Source organism: Panthera leo, chromosome D1 (assembly GCF_018350215.1).
Source record: "Panthera leo isolate Ple1 chromosome D1, P.leo_Ple1_pat1.1, whole genome shotgun sequence".
Classification (NCBI taxonomy): Eukaryota; Metazoa; Chordata; class Mammalia; order Carnivora; family Felidae; genus Panthera; species Panthera leo.
This window is the reverse complement of record NC_056688.1, coordinates 38,293,952-38,314,945: the sequence shown is the minus strand read 5'-3', so window position 1 is coordinate 38,314,945 and position 20,994 is coordinate 38,293,952.

The window sequence follows — 20,994 nt, the reverse complement described above, 5'->3', positions numbered from 1 at the left end:
GATGCAGGGGTGTGGTCTATTAACAAAAGCTTCCTTTGTGCTGACTGGAGTTTCTGGAAAAAGTCGGCTCCCCAGCAATCCTGGAGAGGTACTCAGTGATTGTTCAGAGCCCGAATGGATTACAACGGTTCAAACCAGTATTTGTCCATGTAGGTCTCATTCTAGTTTGTTCCCTTACCTTTGGGCAACACCACTGGTAGGCCATTGGATTCTTTCGAGAAATGTTCAGTCTCTTCTCTAGCGGGCCAATGTGCTGGGTGTTGCACATCAAGCCATGAGTAAGACACGGTTCCTGCCCTCAAAGAGCTCACAGATTGTGGGGGAGAACACTCAAGGAATGCGTGGCTGGATAAGTGTGTCCCACCCCCTCTTGTTGGGCGGGTGCAGGGCTCCCAAGGAGAGGTGTTGTTTAAGGCTTAGACTGAAGGCACTAGGGGAACAAAATATTGACTGTCTCCAAGAAAGACCGTGTCTCAACTGAGATTTCTTAAAGTTTAAGGAGTATTAATTCCATAGGATGTTAGTTTTAAAGTCACCTGGGGGAAAATAGCTAGTTAGATAAATTTGGGAACCGACAGATTAAGCAGTGTGCAGGACCCACAGAGCTTTTAATAAATGTACCAGTGAGAACCATGAATCTCTCAGAGGGATGTGGAGCATACATTTCCCAAACACAGGTGACCACAAAATCCTTTCCCCCCGTATCTCTCAAATGAGTGATTCCAAATTTGAGAACTTAGCTCATTGTAACTGAGTGGAGATGGAAGGGGGGTGGGGGTGACCATGGGTCAGAGAGAGTTTCACAGTTCCTCTCTAAGAGCTATCGGGGCAAGCTTTTGATACAATAGCTAATTTTCTGGTATTGTTTATATTGCGTAGTGGACACTGTGGTCTCCCTAAGTAATTAAACTCAATTATAGTAAAAAGATTCCTCTTGCAGTGGATAGTTTAGCAATGAGCATGTGGCCCCATTTTTTGACCAATGGGACGAGAGGGGAAATATACTAAGGCCTTACAGAGAAGGTTTTTCTACTTTAGGAAAGAGAAAACAGGAAGAGACCTTGGCTCTTCTTCCTCTGGGCATCTTCTCTCTGCATATGACGGCTAGAGCTGTAGGGACACCTTATCACCACCCAGAGCACAGAGCCACTACCTAGATGGCAGAGCAGAAACTCAAGCTCTTTGACGGCAGCTCTTTGATGACAATGTCGAGCTTCTTATTAACCACAACTGGAGCCTATTCTGTCTATTGACTTAACATTGACTTCTTATTACATAATAATACATTTCCTTATCTTTTCACTGGCTTGAGTCAGACCTTTCTGTTATTTGTAGTCAGAAGCCTCCTGGCTAATTGAACTTTCTTTTTTTTTTTTAATTTTCTCATGAAAATTTTCCACCGGCATATTTATTTTCTTAACTAAGGCTCATAATCTGGATTCTCAGAGTGTAGGTAGAGCTGTACTGGACGCAAGTGTCTGAGGCAGCAGGTGGCATATTAGTGACGTACCAAAGCACGACCAAGACCCATCTGGTGTGGGCAAATGGCGACGGTGGCAGGTGGACGCTCTAGCGGGCCAGTGAACGCATGCGCATGACGAGCTACGGGTCCACCTCACACACCAGCCAGGCAGCTGGGACTCAAGGAGTCAGGGCAGGGTGAGGAGGAGGAGGTCGCTTTGGTGACTGTTCTGAAAGAGGCGTGAACCCTCAAACAAAGTTGGCATGCTGCCCGCCCCCGCACTTCCTCCCCCTCCTGTCACCTGGGTCACATGGGCAGGGCTGGGGCTGCTTCTACAGCCCCCTCCCCGATTCTCCTGCCTTGGACTTCAGTAACGTCCTATGCCCTGCAGTTGCCTCGTTCGTTTCCCTTGGCATCGTATTTTGTTTTTTGAGTGGCTCAAATTTGGTTTTATATATATTCAAGGTAATTGCTTTATTTTTTAAAGATCTATGACATACTTTATTAGTAATTGTAATCATTACCATATTAACCATTTTTAAGTGTACAGCTCAGTACTGCTAAGTATGTTCACGCTGTTGTAAAATAGATCTCTAGAACTTTTTTTTCTCTTGTGTGATGGCCGATTCTACGTGTCATCGTAGCTGGGCTGTGGGGTGTCCAGATTACACATGATTTTTGGGAGTGTCTGTGAGAGTGTTTTTGGATGAGATTAGCATTTGAATCGGTGAACGTGGTCAAGTCTCTTGCTGTCTTGCCAATGTGGATGGGCATTGTGCAATCTGCTGAGGACCTGAATAGAAGGCAAAACAGAGAAAGGAGGGTCTGTCCCATTGCTGCCTGCCTGCTTGAGCTGGGACAATTGTCTTCTGGCACCCTTGGACTTCATTTACACCGTTGACTTTTCTGGGTCTGCAGTTTGCAGATGGCAGATCATGGGATTTTTTCAGCCTCCATAATCAAGTGAGTCAATTCTTCCTAATAAATCTCTCTCTCTCTCTCTCTCTCTCTCTCTCTCTCTGGAGAGCCCTGACTAATCCATCTTACAAAACTGAAGCTCTATACCCATTACATAACTGCCCTTTTCCCCCTTTCCCCCCTGGCCCCTGGAAACCACCATTCTACTTCCTGTTTCTATGGGTTTGACTACTTAGATATCTCATATAAGTGGAATCATATGGTGTTTGTCTTTTTGTGACTGGCTTATTTCACTTAACCGGATGTCCTCAAGGTTCATCCGTATTGTAAGTATGTGACAGAATTCTCTTCCTTTTTGAAAATAATACTTAAAACGATATTCCATGGTACATATAGACCACATTTTATCTGTTCACCTGTTTCTGGACATCTGAGCTGCTTCCCCCTCTTGACTGTTGTGCCTTGTCATCACTTCTGTCGTGACTAGAGAAAGGAGGGTCTGTCCCATTGCTGCCTGCCTGCTTGAGCTGGGACAATTGTCTTCTGGCACCCTTGGACTTCATTTACACCGTTGACTTTTCTGGGTCTGCAGTTTGCAGATGGCAGATCATGGGATTTTTTCAGCCTCCATAATCAAGTGAGTCAATTCTTCCTAATAAATCTCTCTCTCTCTCTCTCTCTCTCTCTCTCTCTCTGGAGAGCCCTGACTAATCCATCTTACAAAACTGAAGCTCTATACCCATTACATAACTGCCCTTTTCCCCCTTTCCCCCTGGCCCCTGGAAACCACCATTCTACTTCCTGTTTCTATGGGTTTGACTACTTAGATATCTCATATAAGTGGAATCATATGGTGTTTGTCTTTTTGTGACTGGCTTATTTCACTTAACCGGATGTCCTCAAGGTTCATCCGTATTGTAAGTATGTGACAGAATTCTCTTCCTTTTTGAAAATAATACTTAAAACGATATTCCATGGTACATATAGACCACATTTTATCTGTTCACCTGTTTCTGGACATCTGAGCTGCTTCCCCCTCTTGACTGTTGTGCCTTGTCATCACTTCTGTCGTGACTAGTGTTTGGGTTTCTAGTTCTGGTGCCCACAGTTCATTTAAACTAGATTTCTCCGGGGTGGCTGGTGGAAGGGAATGTTCAGGAGGTACCTTGGCCTCCTAAGGATGATCTTGCTAATGAGTTTTTCAAGAAAATCATGTATTTGGAAAAAAAAAAAAAAAAACCAAAGAATTCATATGTGCTCAACGTATAGCCAAATAAAAGTGTATAAGGTAAAAGATGAATATTTTTCCTTCGATGTAACTACTCATCTCTGTTCTACTCTGTAGCCATAACTGCGGCTGAAATGTAAGCACACTTAAAAATTCATCTTCTTACCCATAAAAGGCAATACAAGCTCAGTATACAATTTTTGAAAACAAGCAGTAAAAGCTACCGTTTAATGAGGTCATATTTTGTGCAGGGCCCCCAACCAGGTAGTCTAAAAATATTCTTTTTCATCTGCACAACCCTTTGAAGTAGGCATTTGTAATATTTCAGGTGAGATGCAGATTGGGGGAGGACATCTCCCCAATACGACCATTGTACACACCTCCACCACAAGGCCTGATTTATTCACCCAGAATATAAGAGCAATGCACACCTCCGGAGCAGGTCCAGCCCACCTTGGTGAGCTTTCCCTTGGCCCTGCACTTGCTATGGGCTGTGCAGCTGCCAGTGACGCTCTCTGCACGAGCAAGGGCCTGTTGGAGTTGGGAAAACAGCTAAATTCTTGCCCCATCACTGCCCTTTTATACTCGGGGTTACAACATCATTCTAGAAAAGCCTAAACTAACAACCTTTGTATTTGTAGTAAAGAGAATGTTTACAAACATTGGGTTCTCTTGGTTCTTGAGCCAAACAGCATAACCGGGGCCACAGAACATGGCTTTTTTTTTTTTTTTTTTTTTTCTGGAAAACCCGTTTCCCTGCAGTCCATCCCCAGGAGCTGATTTAATCCCCTTCACCTTGATGGTTCTGATACAGATTTTGAGCTGATGGTAAATTCATTTTCATGTGCATGCGTGCGTGCGTGTGTGCGTGCATGTGTGTGTGTGTGTTTGCAGGTGAAGCAACTGACCCGCAGAGAGGTTGAATATTTTGCCTGAGGTCCGACATCTAGGAAGAAACAGAACTAAAAATCGATGTGGCCGTGAGTTAAGGTACAGGGAATACAGATGGGTTTTAGATGTGGCAAAGTCCCTTATCATTTTGAGTTTCATTTTTTCACATCTGAAATGAGGATAATGGTAACTACAAGCATTGTTGCAGGGATTAGAAGTAATATATGTAAAGCACCAAGCTCAATGCCTAGCTCTTGGTGGGTGGTCCATAACTGCCAGCAATTATAATTGTGCTTCCTGACTCCAAAATCTTTGAGCTGTTCTTGGAACAACAATACTTCTCTCACAGAGATGTAAAAAGATGGGGAGGGGGGTAACAGAGGAAAAAGAAAAAGAAAACCATCAAATCGTTCCTAGTTTCTTCCCGGCACCCCTCCCCATCCCCCAGGATGAAAAGCAATGGCTTTCGGTGATTTTCCCCATCCCCCCCCGTTTCTTTCTTCTTTCTTTCTATGAAGCATTTCCCCATGGTTGTAATCCCACTGTACCTTTGATTTGTTTATTATTTCCTTTTCACTTTCATCACATGCTAGGGCAGACTTTAATGTCTACTTCCTACCATTGGGTTTTGTGGGAACCAGCAGCGTTGGAGATTAGAAGCTTCTGTGGCAACGGCCCTTTGGGAAGTGTGGGCCTCTCCAGGGTGGTAAGCAAGCATTCACTGAATGTTTCTTCAGTCCTTCTTGCTTTGAACTGTTTCTTCAGAGCTGGAGCCATTCCTTGGCATATTGGTGTCTTGACCTTCGCCATGACTTGTACTCTTGTGTTTGACAGTGGACGCTTCCTCCTCTGAGACAGCCTCTCACATCTTTTTTCCCCTCTCTGTCCTTTACATCACTCTGGTCAGCAGTGCCCCGGGTTCTCCGGTCACCAGCCGCACTTAACACTCTGACCCCTGGCCGAGCTCTTCCAACACAGCATTTCACCACCATGTTGGGATTTTTCACCCCTCCACTCCTAGTGATCACCACAGAATTCTGCTTCAGCACCCACATCGCTGAACTCACTCCTTGCAGTTGTATCAACCGAGGCCATAACAAATTCACACTAACTTCACCTGGCCTCTTACTGTTGGGTATTGACCTCTTTCTTGAAGACGACACGCAGCATTTTGCTCACTGCTGTTCTAAAACTCCGTTATCCTCTGTCTGACCACATTCTTGTCACACCTTTATAGCTTTTCTCTTTCTTCGCCACCTTTATGCAGTGCAACAGATGCTTACTAAGCCCCTTGTCCTAGGTATGGTGGCCACTCCTAGAGCCAGACTCAGCCCCTGCCCTCCAAGAGTGCACAGTTGCCCAGTTACTTGTAGATCAGCCCTTCTTCCCTTTCTTCCTGACACCATGACTCTGCACTCTCCTCTTTCCTTTTTTTTACTTTCCAGTGGATACTCTTCTGTATTCTTTACTGGTATCCTTGTCTGACATTCCTGCCCTGCCCTGGAAATGGAAGCACTCACAAGGTTAAGTTTTTGGCCCGTTCCTCTCTGTCCCCTCTTTCAGAATTTGCCTTCAGTTGTCACCTCTATTTCTCTACCCTGGATTATCCTCCTGCCAGTTTGCTCTCTCATTTTGTATTAAAGTCATTATAGCTTGCTAGATAGTCCAACTAAGACATTCTACATGTACCTCCCACTCAAAATGTCCAACACTGAGCTCATCCTTCCCTCACCTCTTAGGCATTTCCCCCCAGCACATGGACCTCCTCGGAGAACTTTCTCCATTCCAGATTGGACTTGAACGACACAATCCTGCACCCTAGGCCATAGCTGGTTGGAAGGATGGTGGGCATCCCACAGCCTTGGCTGAACTGGGACATGATACAAAGACAGAGATGAAGCTGCTGTCTTCAGTTGTGTGTGTGTGTGCGTGTACGTGCTCACGTGTGCGCCTGCACGTGGAGATGTAGAGAAATCTGGTTTGTGAAAAGAGGCACAAACAGAGTGAAGAGAGGCAGCAAAGAGAGATCCTGCAGATTTGGGGTGACTCAGTATTGCCAAAAGGCAACATGGCCCCGGATGTATTGCCCATTCCTGATTCTGGTCCCTTGTATGGTTCAGCTATACTACCTATGCTTAAATTTTGAGATATAATCCTATATTTTCATATCAGGTTTTCCCTTTCGTACTTGAGTCAGCATAAGTGGGCTTCGAACAAAAGAGTCTTGACTGTAACACCCTCAAGCCCAGACCTTCACTGGGTTAAGATTTCCTTTAATAGTATGAACTCTCCTCCCTCAGTATTCAGGCTGAAAACCCTCATGTTACCTTTGGCACTTCCCTTATCTCATCCCAGCTCCCCGTCATCTCCTATTACGTAGCATGTCCAGCGGTGCTATTCTTCAATATTGCTCTTGAAAAGGAGCCCTTTGGAATTTGTCCCTCTTTCTACTCCTCCCATCACGTCGAGGTCATTATCTCTTAATCAGATAAGTAGGACGTCCATTGCTTCTTGTTTGTCTTCTACTCTGTGGAGTAACTGGGTGACGAACTTTCTCTTAAGACCCCTTGAGGGGCACCTGGGTGGCTCAGTTGGTTGAGTGTCTGACTTCAGCTCAAGTCATGATCTCAAGGCTCGTGCTCATGAGTTCGAATCCCACATCAGGCTTCCTGCTATCAGTGCAGACCCCGCTTCAGATCCTCTGTCCCCCTCTCTTTGCCCGTCCCCTGCTCATTCTCTCTCTCTCTCTCTCAAAAATAAATAAACATTTAAGACCACTTGTACTTTCTCACCACCATGCCTACAGGGGCTCCCAAGAGACCACCCTCCTTTCTTTTCCTACTCATCCATCACACTCCGGTTAAAATCTTCCTTACTGACAATCTTCTTCCCCAACCAGATAACACTGTGTCTCCCTTTCTACGCCTTTCTCTGGGTACTTCTCACATTCTGCTTCTTCTGAGATTTATGGGTGTTTGTGTGTATCATTTCTTTCATTACACCCTTATCTCTTTTAAGGCCAAGATTTAATCTTACTTGTTCTTCTTTCTCAATACTTTGCTGTTAATCAATCAAAGAAAACTTAGTATTAGCCTTCTACAATCCATTCTTTCCATAGCAGCCAGAATGGTTTTTCAAAACCAATTCAGATCCTGCTGCTCCCCTTCTTAAATCCTCTAGTGACTTGTGTCTACACTTGGAGTCAAAGCCACATCTCCCACAGTTGAATACGAAGTCACATGATCTGGTCCCTACCTGCCTCATTCACCCACCTAGGATCCTTGAAAGCACTAAGTTCATTTCTGCTTTAGGGCCTTTGACCAACAGTCCTTTCTGCCTGGAATGATACTCCTTCACCTCTCTGCAGGGCTGACCTTTTCCTGTCACTCAGACCTCAACTTTTATGTCACCTCTTGAAAGTTCTTTGTGACATCTCCATCTATTCTATTTTTTTCTTTTAGAGAGAGAGAGAGAGAGCGAACGAGCAAGCTTGTGCAGGGTAGGAGGGGCAGAGAGAGAGAGGAAGAGAGAGAATCCCAAGCAGGCTCCATGCTTAGCACGGAGCCTGACATGGGGCTCGATCTCACAATGCTGGGATCATGACCTGAGCAGAAATCTAGAGTCAGACGCTCAACCGACTGAGCCACCTAGGCGCCCCATTTCCATCTGTTTTTAGAGTAACCATTAGGTTACTCATTTCACAGCCTATTTACATTTTCTACATGGCCCTTCTGTTTGCTTATCTTAAAATAGCTTTATTGAGATATACCTTGTATTCCATAAAATGTATTTGTTTAAAGTAAAATCGGTCAATTTTAGTGTATTTATGGAACTGTGCAACCATCCTAAAATCTAATTTTAGAACATTTCCAGCACCTCCAAAAGAAATCTCATATCCATTAGCTGTGGGGTAGCGCCCCACCCCTCTCCTGACTACTTCACTATCCAGTTTCTGGAAACCATTAATCTTTTTCCTGTCCCTCTAGATGTGCCTATTCTGGATCTTGCATATACACAGAATCATAAAATATGTGGTCTTTGTGACTGGCTTCTTTCACTTAGTGTAATGTTTCTGAGGTTCATCTGTGTCATACCGTGAATCAATACTTCATTCCTTTATTGGGGCCAAATACTGTTTCATTGTATGGCGATACCATATTTTATTTACTTTTTCATTAGTGGATAGCCATTGGGTTGTTTCTGGTTTGTCCTTATTGTTTTCCTGTCCTTCTCTATGAAAGAAGCGCAGGACCCGACTTCGTCCGTGTCTTTCACAAGCTATCAAACCGCAAGCACGTTCATGGGGTAGTGACCGTGTCCCGGGTGATGTCCCTGGGACGTGAGTGAATGTGCTGAGTTGCTGGGCATAGTGGAGCAGACTTGCATTCCCAAGGTCTCGACCAGTGTCTGGTGGAGAACAGTCTGCAAACCATCGTCTCCGAGCTAGTGGTTGTTGTGTTGTAGAAGACGGTGGCCAGCGGTGTCTCTGCTGTCCGCCTCGTGTGCTTTCCCACCTCCCTCCTATAGCATATTGCTCTCCTGTCCCCTCGCCTACTCTCTCCAGGCCTGAGCTACAAGTGCCCATGTTTCTTGCTAGAAAGAGAAAGCCAGTGTCAGGCAGAAGAGGAGGAGGCTGCCGCGTATGGAGAAGCAGAAACCAGTAGACATTAAGATTGTGAAGGAGAGAGCCGGATCTCTGGCTCCCCGAGGCCTTAGATCCCACGGCTCTTCCTTTGACTGTGAGCTTCAGCAGTATCTTCCCAGGTAAATGAGTCAATAAACTCCTTTGTTGCTTTGGCTAGCTTGGCTTGGTTTCCTGTTACTTGCCACAGAGAGAGTTTGATGAATATGCCTAGGCTCCTACTCACCTAACTGGTCTGGTCGCAGTAACAAATAAGAATTGTCTAGGGTTTCTCAGATGAGAAAGCATTTTCACAGTCATTATTTTATTCTATCCTCTTAACAGAGTGGGTGGAGTGGGGGGGGGGAATCATAAACCTAAGTTTAAACATGTGGAAACCAAAGATCAGAGACACCAAGTGATGTGTCTAAGGTCACACAGCTTAAAAGTTGCGCAGCCATGCCTCTGGCTCTCAGCTGTGTGCCGCTTGCCTACTGGCCACAACCCCTATAGCTGGCTTTGGGAGGAAAGGGTGATATTTGCTCCTCGTTGCTTCAGTTGCGTGTCTGGTGCCTCGCACAATGCCTGAAGTGTTTGCTGAGTAAATGGCTAGATTGATTTGACCCGGTTAAGCGGCCAAAGGAGGAAGACTCCTACAAGCAAGTGCCTTGGAACAAAGCACAGAGGCCTCTGGTTATCTGAGAACCTGAAACAGAGCAGAAGGGAAACTGTTGGAACAAGGTACAAAGTGAAAATCAAACACTCAGCACTTAGCCCAGGCCAGATGCAAAGAGATCAACACAGGGGCCCACCCCTACCTTCTTCCACTCCCTTCCACCTTCCTCCACCAGCTCCGTGCCCTTTTCGTTATAGATTAGCCCAAATACAGGAAGACAGAAGAGCCTTGTCAAGACCTTTTCCTGGAATCTGACTGACACCCAAGTCAGGCTTCCTAGAGCTGTACATCAACACCAGAACACATGAAAGATCAAGAGGACAGATTCTGACATTTGAGTTTCTCTCCCCAAATCCTACTCACTGACCCCTCTCCCCCACCACATGAACTTGTTCTTCTCTTTAGCATTCTCTGTAATCACTGTACTGCAGCCACACTAATTTATTCAATGTACTTCAAATTGTCCGTGCTTTGCCTTCTACCTCCCTCTTCCTCTGCCTTCCAAACTCTTACTCCTCCTTCAAAGCCCAACTCAAATGTTACCTCCCTTAAAACTGTCCTCCAGGGATTCTGAGCTTCCAGGGTACTTTATAAACATCACTCTGTAGCATTTTTTTCAAGCTGTACTGTGGCTCCTGCTGCCTGTGTGTTCTCACCAGACTATGGTTCCTTGAAAGCCCGTCACTGTCCATTGACGCTTTGTCCCCCAGCCCTGGCCCAGCATCGGCACAATAGCATGTACTCAATAAGCACGGGCTGAAATTTCATGAGTGAAGGCTATCCTTTCCTGGGACAAAGACCTGAGACTGGGAGAATGGCCGAATACATTTAAGAAAAATTTCTTGAAATTTCCTCTCGCGTGATGGCTGGTGACTTGAATGGAACCATTCGGAACACAATCAGGCTAACAAAAGAGGCCCTTTTCGGGAGAAGGGCTTAGGAAGCCTCTGGCTATGAGTTACGGTTGATAAATAGTACAGAAAAAAACCCTTTCCTATTTCTGTTCTGGTTGCTGCCTTGCAGTGTAGATGGTGAAGAGCATTATTCTGGTCTTATTTTTGTGGCAAATGTTGCAGAGGGGAGACAGAGTCAAGCTTGGCGGTATTAGGCTGAGCGGTCTGTGGCAACAACAGAGCGCCACAGCCTGAGAGGCTTCACAAAAGAAGACTCTAGTCTCACAGTTCTGGAGGTTAGAAGTTCAAGATCAAGATCAAGTTCAAGATCAAGGTGTAGGCAGGCAAGGTGAGGGTGGTGGGGGAAATCCGTTCTCTTCCTCTCCCCAGTTTCCGGTGGTTTGCTGACCATCTTTGGCGTTCCTTGGCTTGTAGGGCCATCACCCCAATCTCTGCTTTCACTCTCACATGGCCTTTTCCCTATGTGTGTGTCTGCCTCCAGTTTCCTCCTTTATATAAGGACGCCAGTCATATTAGATGGGGGCCCACCCTAATGACCTCATTTTAACTTGATTGCCTCTGTAAAGACTCTCTCTTCAAATAAGATCACTTTCTGAGGTACAGGGGATTAAGATTTCAGCATAGGGATTTTGGAGGGACATAATTCAGCTCAAAGCAGTGAGTGTGTGAATTGACGGCTGAACTGAGTTCGGAACCCAGACTCCTAAAGCCATGCAGGCAGGAATAACAGAAGTAGAGGAGATTTTCAAGGAAGTTCATTCCTCTGCCTTAAGTCCATCTCTTAGTGCCAGTAAGGCTTCGTTGTGCTATTGGAGAGTCTCAGAGGGAGAGATGCTAAGAACATTCCAGAAACCTTCATATAACTTGCCTTGTTTTGGCTACTGACAGGGAAAATGCACCTGCAGGGGTGGAGACAGACAGGGACAAATAAAGTGAGAGAGACACAGAGTGACAGAAAATAAATGTACTTCTAAATAGAGGCAGATTTTCCATGAAGCTAATAAAACTTAAGCTGCACAGCTGTTTTAAAAAAGATCCTGTATTTCGGGTTGCCCGGGTGGCTCAGTCAGTTAAACATCCGACTTTGGCTCAGGTCATGATCTCATGGTTCGTGGGTTCGAGCCCCGTGTTGGGCTCTGTGCTGACAGCTCAGAGCCTGGAGCCTGCTTCTGATTCTGTGTCTCTCTCTCTCTCTCTCTGCCCCTCCCTCATTCATGCTCTGTCTCTGTCTCTCTCTCCCTCTATCTCAAATAAATAAACATTAAAAAAATTTTTTAAAAAGATCCTGTATTTAATTTTGTATTCTTTTTTTTTTTTTTAAGTTGATTTATGTTGAGAGAGAGAGTATGCATGCAAGCAGGGGAGGGGCAGAGAGAGGGCGGGGGGGGGGGGGGGGGGGGGGGGAGAGAGGGAGAATCCCAAGCAGGATTCTCCCTGTCAGCACAGAGCCCCCATGCGGGGCTCGATCTCAGGAACCGTAAGAACTGAAATCACGAGTTGAACGTTTCACTGACTGAGCCACCCAGGTGCTCCTGTATCCTTTTCTTAAAAGAGGAATTCTCCCTCAAATGATATAAAGTCCAGGCTCCTCAATACCTAGATGTACTCTGTCTCTAACAAAAATACCTGGACTGTCTTTGTGGTTCAGAGTGGGAAGTGAGTGCTTCCTCTCTCCTTCATATCCTTTGGAAGAAAAAACTCACGTGGCCTTGACTCCCCAGAGTCCTGCCTAAGTAAAATGCTTTGGCCTCTGAGCCCCACAGAAAGCGTGCTGTCGTTCTTCCTGCCCCATTCACATGCAACGGACCTCCCTCCTCTTCCCACTGAGTGGTGGCCTCAGAGTCTCAGCGGAATAGTCACCCCTGAATCGGGCGTGGGAACAGGCAGGGCACGGATGGCCATCAGAGCAAAGTGTGCCCAAGGGAAGTTCTGGAGGGACTGCCACTTTCCCAGCAGCTGCCTGAGGGACCAGGTGACCTGGGTAGGGTGTTGAGAGAGCAGGTGACAAGCTCATCTGACAGTGGGGCGGGGGTGGGGCGGCTCCTCTGCCTGTAGCTCTCCCTCAGGCGACAGGGGTGCTGGAACTGCTGAGGGCAAAGGCAAAGCATCCTTCAGGGGAGCTCTACCCTGCACACTTAGCAATTTTCATTTCCTTGGGCTTTGCCCTGCTCTCCTTTAGTTTCTGGGTTTTTCCTTCCATAATGTGATTGCAGGGCTGGATGCTGGCGGTGCTGCTCTTGGCCAGGGCTGGCTCTTCATTCGCAGGTAATTAACTTGGCAGGGATAGTGGTATTTATTTATTTATTTATTTAAAAAAAAAAAAATTTTTTTAACATTTTTTGAGACAGGGAGAGACAGAGCATGAACAGGGGAGGGTCAGAGAGAGGGAGACACAGAATCTGAAACAGGCTCCAGGCTCTGAGCTGTCAGCACAGAGCCCGACGCGGGGCTCGAACTCACGGACCGTGAGATCATGACCTGAGCCGAAGTCGGCCGCTTAACCGACTGAGCCACCCAGGCGCCCCGGGATGGTGGTATTTAATAGCTAAGGTTGACTGATCAGAATGTCAACTATATCTCATTTCTCAAAAATGTTTCATGTGTGTTGTATTTTTTCTCCTAAGCACACTGTGTCTATCCGAATTTCCCTGCCTCTTAGATGAGATTTATTTGTACCATTCAGGTAGCATAATTGATGTCTTCGGTAATCGAATCCCTCTCACTCCTGCAGTCCCAGTATTCGAAGAAACCTGGAGTTACGGGACCATCAGGATTAGTATGGTCAGTTTACTGGTCTGGTTTCCTGGTCTGCCAGTTAGGGATTGGTCAGAACTTCTGTGCTGCAAAGCCAACATTATCCTATTCTTGAGAGGACTGTGTGGCAGGGCTGGAAAGGACAGGCATTACTTGGGATTTCTAAACAATCAAATCAGGTCCACATTCAGCGATTGCTTAGTGATTGGATGTTATAATGGCTAGCAAAACCCCTCTCCAAATCAACCAGATATTTATGAAGTCCAATCAACTCTGTAGTCATGGCCTAAGAAATAATTATCCCTATTTTGCTGATGAAAGCTTGGAAGCCTAAAAAACAAGTGGCTTGCTCATCTTTATAGTGACTTAAGCATATAAGTCACAGAACTTAAATGAAATCCTGAGTTGGGTATTTCTGCTCTCAGGCTAAGAATGGGGGCATATTATAAAGAGGAGTAAGAAAGGAGCTAGGGATGTATAAAGAAGAATGTGACCATGGTACGGCTGAGACTCACAGACCCCAGAACTTCAAGGTCATTCAGAATCGATAGCAGTTCCAAAGACTCCTTGAAACTCTTACTCACATAGTAGCTGAAGTTCTGGATTCTTTCGTTCTCTGTCACTACTGAACAGGTAACTTTTCTCCCTAAGCCTGCCCCTTTCTCTTTGTTTGACCCCCTAAAAACTCACCATCCCCATCCACACATCCCCACCTCAATTCTCTGTTCGAATAGAGCTTTCTTTCTTTTCTTTTTTTGCTGTGTATTATTTTTGAGGGAGAAAGAGAGGGGAGAGGCAGAGAGGGAGGAAGACACAGAACCTGAAGCAGGCTCCAGGCTGAGCTGTCGGCACAGAGCCCGGCGCAGGGCTGGAACTTACCGTGAGATCATGACCTGAGCTGAAGTTGGCCGCTTAACTGACTGAGCCACCCAGGCGCCCCTGGATAGAGCTTTCTTACTGGTCCCCTGATTAAGTCACAGACAAGCCTCTGGAACAGTTATACTTGGGTCTCTGGTTCAATCGGGTGGGGTTGCAATGGGAGTGCAGTCACGTGTGACAAAAGATGGCCTCCCCACTTAAGTTGCAGTCAGAGGGGTTCTTCTCAGCCGGAGGTGGGGAGTCCCCTAGAAAGGGACTGTGGGAGCGTGGGCGCTGTGATTTGACCGGCAAAGGGGCTGGTTTAATCGATCTCCTGACTTTTCTTTTTTTTTTTAATTTTTTTTTTTTAACGTTTATTTATTTTTGAGACAGAGAGAGACAGAGCATGAATGGGGGAGGGTCAGAGAGAGGGAGACACAGAATCTGAAACAGGCTCCAGGCTCTGAGCTGTCAGCACAGAGCCCGACGCGGGGCTTGAACTCACGGACCGTGAGATCATGACCTGAGCCGAAGTCAGACGCTTAACCGACCGAACCACCCAGGCGCCCCTGTTTATTTTATTTTTGACAGAGAAAGAGAGAGAGACAGAGAGACAGAGCATGAGTAGGGGAGGGGCAGAGAGAGAGGGAAACACAGAATCCGAAGTGGGCTCCAGGCTCTGAGCTGTCAGCACAGGGGCCCGATGCGGGGCTCGAACTCACGGACTGCGAGATCGTGACCTGAGCCGAAGTCGGCGCTCAACCGACTGAGCCACCCAGGCGCCCCTCTCCTGACTTTTCTTAAGAGAAGGGCAACTGAAGATGGTTGGTGGCCGTCCCAATTTGTGGGACTTCTCCTCACAGCTAGAGGAGAACTCAGACTCCAAAAGAAGAAAGGAGAAGAAAGTGAGGAGAGAAACTAGTTATCAATTAGAGGGCTGATATTTGTGGTATTTTGGCAGTGACATTATATGGTTAATGACTGGGTCCCCAGGACATACAATTATTCACCACAAGGCCTCCAGCAAGACGGTTCATGGCTCGGAGCCTGGTTTGCTTCTGTAAAGCCCGAGATAATAGCATATGCCACCTACTTGCCTCTGCTGAGGTGTCTGAGGACAAGTTAACATTTGCACTGCACTTTGAAACCCTGGGATGAAAGGTGTGAACAGACTACAAAGAGACATTGTACTGGCGATTTACGTTTGGTCCTGAGACACGTTGGGCTCCTGTCTGAGGCCAGGCCTGGCAGATGTGCTAGAAGAACAGAGGGAGGGGACAGAGGCACGCAATGTCATGCCCCAAGAGCAAGGAGCTGTGGGCTGTCACCTTGGGGGAAACCGGACCTTGAAGAGAAGGTGCCTCAGCCTGGAGATTTACTCTCTGATAAACCGAAGGGTGTGGGAGCTGTGGTTTGTCTTTTCTCTGCTCGGTGGAAAAGTTCTCAAGGCAGCAAGACCGGACCTAGTGCAGCTTCTCCCTGGAGTCTTGCTGGAGGTGACAGCCCTAGCTCTGCCACTTAAATCCTAACTTGTGCTCATCCCCGCTCCCACTTGCAGTGACTGGTCTCTAGGCAGAGGCCGGCAGAGACGGGGCCAGCCAGCCAGTTTCGTAAGGCCTCAAACCCTAAGCAATCGTCAGTGCCTCCTGCCCCACCTCCTTCCCTCAGTCTCTTTGATATTTAATTTCCTCTTTGAGGCTGTCCCCAGTGGCCATTTAAATTTACTCCACCTACCATGGAATGGCGGTGTGTATGGTAGGCTGTTAGTAGGGGGTGGCCCAGTGTGTGGTTTGCTCTCAGTCCCGGAACCTGCCTGGGCCTGTCCCTAGGAGCTGGATATTGCCAAGTCCACGAAAAACCCAGCTCTCTTCATTTTACCCCTACCTGCCTCTGAATCGCAAGCCGTGACCTTTGTTTATTCATTTCCTCGCGCCTACCAATAAAACCTTGATTACTTACAATGCCTGGTGAATTCAATGGTTATGAGGGACATTAAGAGTTAAGAGGAGATAGGTTTTAATCTAGGTTTCCAACCCCCTCCCTTACACCTGCTGTGCTGGAGAAGTACGTTTGACCTCCGAGACTGAGTTTTCTTACCTGTTAAAATGAGGTAATGATGTCTGTCCTACCTATTCACGGGAGCATTTTGAGGATCAGATGATTTAAAGTATATGCAAGCGTGGAGTAAACTGTGAGCCACTATGCAAATGTTGGTGGTTTTTCTGAGGATGGTCATTAGTTCCTGGACCTGTGCGGGGCACATTGTGCACATGCGACCAACTAAACAGAATTTAAATTAGCTCATTAAATTGGAGTTTTACAATGCTTCGAACTAAGCCATTGAACAGCAGCAGGGCCCGGATGCACTTATCTGAACCTCTGTGCATATGAAGAGGCATGTGGGAAGGGCATTTGGCTCTGTTGACATCAAGGACTGTTAAGCTCCTGAGTCTGACTTTGGTGTGGATCTCATTTGACTCCCTGGTGACAGGTTTCCGGTTCTGGAGTCTTCCACCAGGGCCTCTAGTATCGGGGGCAAGTGGTTGAGACTGTATTCTAAGGACAGTGGGAAACCACTGGAAGGATGAAAACAGAAGAGTAGCCTGATGAATGTAAATATGCAGCCCTTTCTCAGGCTGCTGTGTGGAAAATGGAATGTAGGTGTTTGTAGTGCTGCTGTTAACTGTTTTCAGCTGACAAATCTCTGAGACCCCTTTTGTTTGGGGGATCCCCTCACCATGTGGGTCTTGGTGGGACACTTTCCCTGCCCCCACTCCTCCAGAAGCTGAATAGGCCAGATACTCCCTCAGCCAGTTCTGAACGCTAAGGAATGGGCATGGCTACTCCACTGGGGACTCCAGATCTAGTTCCAGTGAGACAAAGACCTGGGACGAGGCAGATTTATTCCAGCAGTGGCAGGGGCGGCCAGCCCGAGGGCCAGTTGGAGTCTCCAGCCTAATGCCACCAGGGGGCCCATGCTAGAGCAGTGTCGAGGCCCAGCGGAGGCAACAGAACATCCTGACCAAGCTCGTCTGGCACCTTGATGTTACTGGGGCTGCTTCCCAGACTCCCTGGGTTCCCGCTGATTTCTGAGGGTAGTTCTACCACCTTCTCATCAATTCCATGAACTTGCCAAGCGATTGCCCACCATCTACTTCCTGCTTAACCAGAGTTGGGATGTGTCGTTTGCGTGCAGTCCAGAGCACTGACGTTTTTAGAAGAAAGGGGAGAGGTTGGGGAGACTGCTTAGAGGCTTACCCTGTCAACCAGTGAGAAATGATGGCGGCTGGTGTAGAGTGTGGTGGTGCAGGTGGGAAGAAGTGAGTGCCATGGATTTTGGATGGTGCATTTTAAGAGAGAGAGAGAGAGAGCACACACAAGTAGGGGAAGGGTAGAGAGAGAGAGAGAGAGAGAGAGAGAGAGACAATTCCAAGCAGGCTCCACGCTGAAACCACAGAGCCCAACGTGAGGCTCCATCCCATGAACTGTGAGATCACGACCTGATCCAAAATCAAGAGTCGGTGGGGCGCCTGGGTGGCTCAGTCGGTTAAGCGGCCGACTTCGGCTCAGGTCATGATCTCGAGGTCCGTGAGTTCGAGCCCCGTGTCGGGCTCTGTGCTGACAGCTCAGAGCCTGGAGCCCGTTTCAGATTCTGTGTCTCCCTCTCTCTGCCCCTCCCCTGTTCATCCTCAGTCTCTCTCTGTCTCAAAAATAAATAAATGTTAAAAAAAAAAATTAAAAAAAAAAAATCAAGAGTCGGACACTTAACCGACTGAGCCACCCAGGTGTCCTTGTACTTACTTCATATTTTATGTTAACAAATGATAGCATTTGGGTGCTTGTGTCTTATTTGTTCTATATTTTGTAAATAAAATGTGAACAAAATTTTTGAGAGGAATCTTTGGAAAATTTGGGTGGTATTAGATTAAAGGCAAAATCAGATTCATGGAGAAGGTTTGGGTCTATTGAAAAGCTGGGGGAAAAAAGAAAGAAGCTTCCTTGGTTAAATAAAAGAAATGCTACTATTTGAAAGGGACAATAAGACATAAGGACCGGGGCGCCTGGGTGGCTCAGTCAGTTAAGCATCTGACTTCGGCTCAGGTCATGATCTTGTGGTTCATGGGTTTGAGCCCACACGTTGGGCTCTGTGCTGACAGGTCAGAGCTTGGAGCCTGCTTCAGATTCTGTGTCTCCCTTTCTCTCTCTGCCCCTCTTCTGCTCGTTCTCTGTCTCTCTCTCTCTCACAAGAATAAATAAGACATTTAAAAAAAATTTTTTTTAATTAAAAAAAAAGAGAGAGAGATAAAGACCATAGGAAATTTTAGTAGGAAGTCATCGATCATTTTACCCTGGAGCAGAAGGTTTCACAACCAAGGGCCCGAGTAGCATGTCTCCTTAAATAGCATTAATTACATCTTTAGGCAATGAGGTTGTGCTGAATCCAAAGCCATCTACATTTGAGACCAGATAGTTCTCAGCTAGTAGTTTACCTACATCAGACATGAGGTGTTCCTGAGAGACTCTGTTGGAAGACTGTCTAATCTTGCCACCCCTTCTACCCCGCCCCTGGTCTGGGCTTGGGAAAGGGAGGTGGGGAAGAGAAGGGCTGGGCTGGCGGGGGGAGCAAGGTGGGAGCACTATTCACCAAAAGTTGTAGGAAAAGATCAGGCTTTCAAAGCCAAGCTGGGTCAGTTGTCCCTCAAAGCTGAGTTTCAATCACGTATCAGTCTGCAGGCCAATCCGTTCATTTCAAATCCAAAAGAGTGAACCCAAAGCAGAGCCAAATCCAAATGGGTAACTGGCCGAACAGCTAAGGTAGGCACAAATGGTTAGATGGGAAAGACGCTGCTTTGAGAACCTTGGCACATGCCTGGAGTTCGGTCATGGGTAGAAGTGTGCCGTGGTTGGTGAAGAATTCTTGGGAGGAACAGACGTACTTTCTAGGTCCCAGGGAGTCTCCTCAATCCCAGAGGCCTATATCTGAGGGAAACAGGGACATAAATCAGATTTTATTCTAGATTCATCTATCCATCTCTCCACCCATCCGTTTAGTAATGTCACATTATACACAAACTCTCACATATAACAAATGACATTATTATTATTATTTTTTTAATGTTTGTTTTTTTTTGAGAGACAGAGACAGAGAGAGACAGAGTGTGAGTGGGGCAGGGGTGGAGAGAGAGGGAGACACAGAATCTGAAGCAGCCTCCAGGCTCTGAGCTGTCAGCACAGAGCCTGACGCGGGGCTTGAACCCATGAACCGCGAGATCATGAACTGAGTCAAAGTGAGACACTTGACCGACTGAGCCACCCAGGTGCCCCACAAGCAACATTATTAATTCGAATTTGCTTTGGTGTAAATATAGGCAAAGGAAAGCACTTCTCTGAATTTCAAATTGGATATAGGGTAATGAAGATGGGGTTAAGCAAAGTGTTATCAATGGCAGGCTCTCTGAGGATCAGCTTTTAAGAAAAGGTGAGAATAATTTGTGAGTAGCATAAAAAATGTTTACGTGTAAATGAACACTGCCATAGTTCTTCAAATATGTGTTTCTTCAAGCAGGCCAAACAAAATTGGACTGGGATTTTGTGTACTACCCTCATTTAGTTAGCAAAACTTTTTTACACAGATAACATAAAGCTGACCTTCATCCCAATGCCTAAATTAGCATCTATAGAAAAGAATAGACTTGTTTGTTAACTTGAGCCTGATAACAAGGAAGGTATAGCAGCCAGAAGAAAGAAATACATATTTATACTGGAGTACGTAAAGACTCATAGCTCAAGTTGCCCGACGTTTTGAATGACTTCAATTTATCTCCTCCAAAATGGATACATCAGAGTTAACATTATCTAGAAGTCTCTAGAATAAAACTATAAAGTTGAAAACATGACAATAGAGTCACTAAGCTTTGCTCCAGAAGTCTCATTTGAGTCAGGGAGGGCCAGCCCTGGTAGGAATCATGTTCAGAAGAGCACCTATGTCTCAGAGGTTCCCGAAATAAAGATACCATTATTCAGTTGGAGGCTCATCCCCAGGGGCTCGAGTTCACCCCAGTGATTAATTAGGATCCCATTTGCCTGGTGGTAGCTATGCCTTCCGGAGGAGTCAGGCTCCTCCCCGTCCCCTGCTCTGAAGGTATTCTTCATACTCAAGCACAGTACTGTGATTATCGACCACAAAAATAATAGCGGCTCTGGAGGCCTGCCAGAGGCAGCCCTCACTCCTTGCTTGGCATCTTTTCCCTGACCGCTCTATCTCACCCGCTTCCCCATGTGCTGTTTCTGTGTAGGCTGTACACACACACACTGGATTCACCTAACCCCCCCGAGCTTAGTAGAAAACAAGTCCGAGCTTGCTGGGAGTTTAGGAAGGCCGGCCCAGGGAAGAGGAGGGCAGGAAACAAGCCTCCCGTGGCTGTTCGCCACGCTTTCTGTTTTCTCTCCTGCCAGATGGTTTCCAACCCCCTTTTAGTTCCAGAACAGCCTAAAGCCCAGAGCGGGCAGCCTGCCTACCCAGAGTGACATCTGTGTTTCTAGGAAGGCCCTCTTCAGCTCCCAGAACACACCCTACCCTTCCAGCTCAGGCCTAAAAGCCAGGGGGGTGGGGGGCTTGCCTTTAGCTGCCCTGATAATCCTCCTTAAAATGCAAATCCCACCCACCCCCCC